The sequence below is a fragment of the Manduca sexta genome, chromosome 5 (assembly GCF_014839805.1).
Source record: "Manduca sexta isolate Smith_Timp_Sample1 chromosome 5, JHU_Msex_v1.0, whole genome shotgun sequence".
Classification (NCBI taxonomy): domain Eukaryota; kingdom Metazoa; phylum Arthropoda; class Insecta; order Lepidoptera; family Sphingidae; genus Manduca; species Manduca sexta.
This window is the reverse complement of record NC_051119.1, coordinates 6,563,535-6,572,154: the sequence shown is the minus strand read 5'-3', so window position 1 is coordinate 6,572,154 and position 8,620 is coordinate 6,563,535. Positions and strand designations below refer to the sequence as shown.

The window sequence follows — 8,620 nt, the reverse complement described above, 5'->3', positions numbered from 1 at the left end:
GTTAATTAGCTCGATTTATGGAAGCGGCGTGTGTTCGCTACTAAGATACAAGTTTATTCATGATTTAAGCCGCTATCGATACGTGGTAATCATCGAATATCTCGGTGGGGTAATTGTGTGTATTTATGTTATTTATTAGGTTTACCAGCAGACTTAACACTACAAGTACAATAATTTAAATATTATAACTTATAGCTATAATGTAAGCCCAAGTTAGGAAAACTTAACGTGCATATGATTTAAACTAAAAGTAGGTTTTTTTACGATGTTTTCCTTTATACACAAAGCAAGCGATATAAATATACACACGTACCCGGTAGGACTATCTATCTAAGTTTTGTCCTTAGTCACCTCCTGAATTTTATTCGACTGCTGCCTGGACTGCTTTGGTGGCGGAGTTGTATTACGGTACGACTGCAGTGGTGAGGTCTCGGGTTCGATTCCTGAGCTAGGCAGTTTTTCTACTGAGTATCAATCCGGAGTCTGTAATTTTTGTCCAATATGGCGATAGCCATCTATCGCATAATGGGATGGAACACATGGTGTAAAACGCGTCCCCTAGTCAATGGCCCGTTTAAGTGGTTCGCGTTTCGAGATCAGCCTATGTATATCCGGTTCCAACAAGCCGGCATAATTATGTCGACTGCCGAGGGTTAATCATCTCTCGTCAGTCAACATTCTATTAGGCCCCACTGCATTTACCATCAGGTACAGTAGGGTCACTTAGCCGTATAATAATAATATCAGCCCTGTATTATATACTTGCCCACTGCTGAGCATGGGCCTCCTCTACTACTGAGAGAGATTAGACCTTAGTCAACCACGCTGGCCTAGTGCGGATTGGTAGACTTCACACACCTTCGAAATTCCTATAGAGAACTCAGATGTGCAGGTTTCCTCACGATGTTTTCCGTCACCGTTAAAGCGACCGATAAATTCACAAAGAATACACACATGATTTTAGAAAAGTCAGAGGTGTGTGCCCTTCCGCCCTGTGGAATGGGGGCGTTTGGAGAATTCCACCACGGTATCCCCTGCCTGTCGTAAGAGGCGACTAATAGGGGCCACGAAGGGGGTCGTCGGGCAGCAGGGGGCTGTCCGTCCTAGCACATTTTTGTGCATTTTGCACCATCAAATCCGGGCGGCTCAACGTCGGGCCGTAAGGCACGGTTACCCCAGCATAACCGCTCAGTCGCCCCCCGCGAAGGCTGGGCGGTAGTAATAAGGTACTTTCTCCGCGAAACAAAAAAAAAAAAAAGAGGTGTGTGCCCTTGGGATTTGAACCTGCGGACATTCGTCTTGGCAGTCCGTTCCACAGCCAACTAGGCTATCGCTGCTTAAAATTAAAAAAAGCTCCCACACTTAGCCGTGCCCGCATAAAAATAAAAAAATTTGTACTTCGGAGATAAAGACGTTTGTTTTTTTGTGTATCATATAGTACATTTGAGATGGCACAATCCGAATATCAAATATACTAATGTTTTTCATAGTTAATATAGAAAGCACGTTATATATTTGAGCATGTTCCTTGTTTGCGAAATAGCCGTAGGAATATTGTAGTTAGCATGATGTATTCTGACAATGTTACTGGATATATAATTGTCTAAGCATGAGCGAATGTCGAAAAAAATAATAAATATGTCAATGGAGATGACAGCAGCGACAGCCTAGTTGGGAGTAGAATGGATTGATGAGACGAATTTCCGCAGGTTCAAAACCTAAGAGCACGCATTTCTGACTAGAAGGTTATATACGTATTCTTTGTGAATTATCGTTTGCTTTAACGTTGAAAGAAAACATCGTGACGAAACCTGTATACCTGAGAAATTCTCTATAAGTATTTTGGGGGTGTGTGAAGACCATCAATCTGTACTAGGCAAGCTTGGTGGACTAATGCCTAATCCCTCTCAGTAGTAAAGGAGATCCGTGCTCAGCATTTATTATTTAATTGAGAAGATAGAATACTGGCATGCCACATTTTTTTATTGTGATTTGTGATAAGAACAATAGTTCTTGGCTGTAATCAACGAAGCAATTCTATAAATTATTTTTATATATTAAATTATTCAAGCAGTCCTATAAAAATATAAAAAATACACGAACAAGTCGTGAAGAAATTCGGCCTTCGAAACAAAATCCGCTGTCCGACCAAAGCCGCTCGGAAATACCACCCACTAGCCCATTACTGTCCAATCGGATCGTCAATCCAATTGGAAAATGTAAATAGCCTTGCCCTAAGGTGTCTCTATGCATTCTGAGAGCTCTTCATCTCGCTGACAATAATCTAATCTACTGACACAAACATACAACTGTCAATAGTGCTTGACGTGACATGATTCAGGCTTGATTAAGGCTGGTTCTCAAGTTACGATGAAGATACTTGTACGACAAAGGTAGGTGAGGTTTGTTTGGAATTCGGTTGTAATAAACTAGATATGTTAGGTTCAATGAGGTTTGAGACTGAGGAATATAATGTACCAATATATACAGGGTCGTTTTGACATTGCGTTACTAAATGAAACTACATACTCGTCTTCACCTTTACTAATATTGTGCCAAAAATAATCCATTAATAACTAATATTTTCACAAAAATTCTTGGTTTTAGTTATCGGATTTTTTTTGAGCATTTTGTAGTTTAATGGGAATATGGTGTATGCCTGCGTATTCTTTTTACAAAATGTATGACGTTGCCGCTGCAACGAATTCTCTTAGAGTAGCAGTAGTGGCTTTAGGGCGCGTAAAATTTAAATTACTTTTTATTAATACTTTTTTCGAAACTTACACTTTTTTATTTATATCTACGGCTCAAGTAACTTATTGTAAAGTGTTATTTCGAAGTAGATAAGTATGTGGTTTCATTTAGTAACGCGATGTCAAAATGAATCTGTATATATTTTTTACATACACGAATAAGTGACATCACTGCACCTGAGGTACGTAGACTTGGGCACACTAGAATGTCGGCTGACGAGAGATGCAGTCGTCGTGGCCACGGGGCGGACTAGGGTGTTGGTCTTCCGAAAAGTCAAAGTTACAAGTTGTTCCGTGACCACGAAGGCTGCAAAGTCTTCGAAACGTCGGGAGAAAATTATAACATAAAACCGCTATATGATAATATCAGCCCTGTTTTATATACTGTCCCACTGCTGGGCTTCCTCTACTACTGAGAGGGATTGGGCATTAGTCCACCACGCTGGCCTAGTGCGGATTGGTAGATTCTACACACCCTCGAATTTACTACAGAGAACTTCTAAGGCATGCAGGTCTCCTCACGATGTTTTCCTTCACCGTTAAAGCAAGCGATAATTCGCAAAGAATACGAAAATATTTTAGAAAAGTCAGAGATGTGCTCTTGGGATTTGAACCTGCAGACATTCGTATCGGTAGTCCGTTCCACAACCAACTAGGCTATCGCCGCTTAGGGTAAGACCGCGATAAAATCTGAAAATAGTTTTGTTCTTATAAAAAAAATCTAGTTAGAATGTGTGGAGTACATCACACATTCGCTAACAAGGAAACGGTTGACACTGCCGATCAACACGAAGCCCGCCCAAAACACACAGCTAATAAATAAACATTATCCGATCTGGGTTTATTCAACGAAGAGAATATTTACGAGCTCATTCCATTAACACAAATAGCAGGCATCAACCAAACAAAATAATCCCAAGCGAAAGATGAAATTTCCTTTATTTCGTCATAAGAGAAACTATTGTTATTATATTTTCTTTTCCAACTAGTTTCATTTGCCGTTCGGTTGTTTTTGGGATTGGCAATAATTTCCTATGAACGTGTATTACGTACCTCTGTGGATCGATTAAAAGGATGATATTGTGAAGGGATTCTTTGTTTCCCTGTAATTGGTTGTAATTGGGTTCATTATTGTTTGTCAGCTGTCTTGATTCTTACTTTGTTGAAGTAAAGAGTATACTATTGGATATAATGGAGAAATCGCCACCATGATTTACACTATGTTATGTATTTATTTATTTATTTGCTTCTTCTATGTGTATATGCCTATATATTTTAAATTATTCCATAATATATACAATTTTATCTTCTTTATTTTTAAGGTGACTATTTTTACGTTTTTTTATCTTAAAAATAGCAATGCATATATAAAATGAACAACTCTTCGATGGCGAATATCAAGACCCAAGCCACCGGCGGTTAGGAATTCAAAGTGAGGAATCTCCTCAAAAAGCGTGGCGTGTCCAGCAATACTGCCTTTTGCAGCTGGCCTCTAACTCAACGGCCAATTGAGTGCTTCCGAAGATGTTGGTCGTGGCTTTGTTATCAACCCATGCGCAGAAACGACAATAGGGACAATGATTGTAGAGTTCACATTCTACTTGTCAGTAACCTTGTGCGCCAAGTCTTAATATTTATCTGTCTTTTTGGCCTTAACAAGGTTATCGTCATAAGGATTGGTGATATCATCAATTATTGTCCGACGCAATAATCGATCTACAATCATAATATCAGGCTTATTGGCAACAATAGTCTTTTATAAAGAAGTGTATTCTTTGTGAGTTATCGCTGGCTTTGACGGTGATGGAAAACATCCTAAAACCTGCATACCTGAGAAGTTCTCGATAGGAATTTTGCGGGTATGTGACGTCTACCAATCCGCACTAGGCCAGCGTGGTGGACTAAGGCCAAATCCCTGTCAGTAGTACAAGATGCCCGTGCCCAACAGTGGCACAGTATATAAAACAGGGCTGACATTATTATATGATATACATTTACTAAAATTATTTATCTTACCATTTGCAGATGTATCTGCCTTGCTTATTTTTGCACCATCTTGATACTATTGAACACACATCTAATGAGCGTGATAAACTCAAAACTACCCAACGGATTTCGATGAAATTTGGTACGGAGATAATTTGAGATACATGAAAAGACAGGCTACTTTCTATCCCGGGAAAATATATAGCCGGACTTTTATCCCGGAAAACTCTTTCACGCAAACAAAGCCGCGATCACTAGCTTGAATCTTATAACACTGCTTCAGAAGTAGACACTATACAGTATGCTTTAAATTCAATTCTGTTGAATAAATCAGGTACAGTCAGCCACAAAAGTATCTGAACAATTTCATATCGCCTTTAAGTTTTTGTGGTCCTATCTATAATTTTTTTTTGTTCACTAATATAAATTTATTTTAGATAAAGAATAAGAATATTGCAATTCAAGTTATTGTGAAGAGTTTTAGTCTTGAATTCTGATACTTTTGCTCAATATTCGTATTAAATTTATATAATTTATTCAAATTAAATTATTATTTTTTACACCTAGGACCTCACCTAGGTAAACCTAGGTTGACTGATAGAGAATTCTTCGGCATTAAGTCATATACATTTATTTATAGAAATTGTATAAATAAAATAAATATTCCACTTAATACAAAGTATGATGGCAGTACAATCCATTCAAAACGTATTAGGGGAACTCCGTGGCGCCACGAAGCTGTATTCGCTATTTATTTGCTCTGATATTTCCTTATAAGCTACAGTTATGTATCAAAGTGTGAGATTATGTATATAACGCGTTATTACTTTGTGCCGCCTCGACAATGTCTGATACAGGGTGCTCTGTATTAAAAATAGACACGAGTAAGTTGAAATACTGTTTATGTTGAGGCTATTTTCGTAGAAGTATAATAGTTTTGGTTGTTTGATTGACTTTAAAAGTGTACTGTTCGATTGAGACTATGTGACGAGGAATTTGCTCTGTTAAATTTAGATTGATAAGTACCCCAAAAGATTTGTGTAATCAATCGTATTAGCAAAATTCTTTATTCATAATTAAAATAAATTTAGAAGTACCACATTTTGTTATAAAATTATTTATTTGAACCTGTAAAATATTATACATTTAGCGTTATTAACATTTATTTGTTTGACAATTAATTCAAAACTAAAATAGTATTTAGTACTTATAACAAAAACTTAACTTATTTACTAAAAGACAACAATTTTAATCAAATTAGTTAACAAATAAGCAAAAGTGCAAGAACATATAAATATAGCTAGGGAAATGCAACGATTGTGAACATCCGTCCGATCCTAAGCAAAATGCAAGCAAAAGTGTATCGCCAACGCAGTGGTCCGCTGGCCAGCCGGTTCAGAGAGTCTACTTCGAAAAACGAAATCCGTAGTTTCGGATGACGGATCGCACGTTTTGTTACTACGAAGTGTTTCGGATTCGATGACGGATTCGACGACGGATCCGTAATCGGATTTTGACACTAATGACATTTTTACTTTCGTCGACCGCACTATGAAAACACATTTGACATAAAATACATCGTTTCTTCGTTCGGATTTTAGCGTCAATTTTACGAAAGACCTAAGCCTTTCGTTTGATTTTCGTTTGGTACTTCAGACGTTTTAATATTGCTCAATAACTCCTGTATGAAGAATTGTTGCGATAGGAAAGTGTTGAGCGAAGTTGGAAGCGTCTTTAACTGTGTAAAACCTTCATAACATGGAATTTGTAAGAACTTATAGGACTTTACCACCCCTTTTTGAAACCATCTGCGAGGATATAACTATAGTGGTACTCCACTGATTCCTCCAAAGAACATATACAGGGAAGTGATACTACCACTAAGGTAAGCTACAGAAGAAATATTACTTTCTACCTTTCTCAAGAACCTAGATGGTATTAGTATTAGTATTCTTAATGTCTAAATGATCTTGGTTTTGTTTTTTGATGCATTGTACTAAAATGTACGTAATATTTGTCTGATAATTTCATATTTTGACTGCACTACAATTTTATGCCATGAGTTGTTAGGGAGCTGTGTAACTAAGTATAGATGGGTCCATGGCCCAGCAAACAGTCTCTGAGTGCCTCAGGCAAGTGTCTGACTCAGTCTCATATATTGACTAAATTTATAAAATTTCCACAAAACCAACAAGAAAGGACTCTTATAAAAGAACAGTGAGTTAATAATTATTAATAAGTCATCGAAAGTACCAAATAATCATCTACAAAGCATTAGCCTTTAATTTAAAATAAATTTCAACACTTTATTTACTTAGGTTAAACAAATCACTAATAATTTTTCATTTTGTCATAAATATGGAATTCCAGGCATATGTGGTTGCATTGACTGCACCTATATAACCATAAGAAAACTTATGAACTTTATACCATCCTTTGTAAAAAGTGCCTATGACTTTGAATTTATTAGACTTTAAACATAATGTTTTCTTGTTTCAGAATTGAATAATTAAACGACTACCAACTCGCTAGAGTTGCCATAACCAACACTACATGACGCATGGAAGATTAACTACAAAATATATGTTATCGGAAAATAAAACATTATTACAATCATTTTTATATTAGTTTTTTTAATTAATTTCTTTTAACTCTCTCAGAATCCCCTCCAGTACTTCTTTTTTCAGTTCAGTCAATGCGAAGGACCCGATTAGAGGTACGCCTATGTCGCTGGGTGCACTTGTCGTCGTACTCTCCTTGAAACTGTTAGGTGGAATCATAAAAAAAATGTTAATTGTTTGTTGTAAACATCCTAACACAGGGTGCATAAATAATGGTGGTTCTTATTCCTACTGGGATAAAAATAATAAAATTCACACAAAGATTCAATAAATTTTACCGTAAAAACCCTTGTGTATATCGATGGGCAGAACTAATGATTTCTTAAATAGATCAAACCAAAGAATTTGCTTATTACACAATAACTGCCTTTGCAATGAAAAAGATCATTTGTTTAAAGCGAGTAAATAACATTTTATTAATAAACTTACCAATACAATATATAATTTTACTTGTAAATTACAATTCTAATTTGTTGTGATTTTCTCTTTATATTTAGTCATTGGATTTTCTCCAGTCAACTTGTCAATGTCCATCAAGTGTCAAAAATCTAATATCCCACAGATTAAACACAATGCAATAAGACTGTAGATTGCAAAATCAGCAAATATATTTGTTTTATTGTAACTAATAAATATTTAGAGTTATGAAATAATAGTTATATTACAGAAAACCTAATTAGACATCCAACTTATATGTTTATTTCACAAGAATGTCATGATAGGTAGAAATTTACGGTTTTTGAAGATACACTTCTCTAATCCGACACAATAATTCCATTCGAACGATTGTTTATGGTTCCGAAAGTAACGATGACGGATCCGAAGTAATTTGGTAGTAGGGTTAAATCCGAAGTTCGTCGTTTCTTCGTTTCGGAACGACGTTTCGATGTTCGTTTTTCGAAGTAGGGCCTCAGTTTCGCGCCATTTTTGTTTTTTCTTTTTTTTCGCACGACTGACGTCACCTTGTTCTTTACACATTATATTATATTCCGTCAATATAACTACCACCAGCTCGGAATGCAGTTCTCACCAGAGAAGAAATGGCATAATACTTTCGTGTTAGACACAAAGTTATAATTTACTATTAGACTATGTGTTGCTCGTGGCTTCCTCTTTAAAAGCCATTCCTGGTAAATAAGTCTTTAAAACATTTTAGTCATTTATAACTTCACGTGTACAATGCCAGCGCTATTTATTAAAAATATCTTTTTCCTATAGGAACATATTATCAGGTTAAAAATACTTTATGTGTTCATTGAA

The 8,620-nt window shown here is 36.3% G+C and overlaps 1 long non-coding RNA gene across 1 annotated transcript; it reads right to left on the bottom strand.

Annotated features, from left to right (window-relative positions):
* Nucleotides 1–7,352: 7,352 nt before the first annotated feature.
* LOC115453729 lies at nucleotides 7,353–7,843 on the bottom strand. The gene is made up of 2 exons (XR_005113320.1): nucleotides 7,790–7,843; nucleotides 7,353–7,502 (listed from the first exon to the last, which is right to left on the bottom strand). It is a non-coding gene; the product is annotated as an uncharacterized LOC115453729 (long non-coding RNA).
* Nucleotides 7,844–8,620: the final 777 nt, after the last annotated feature.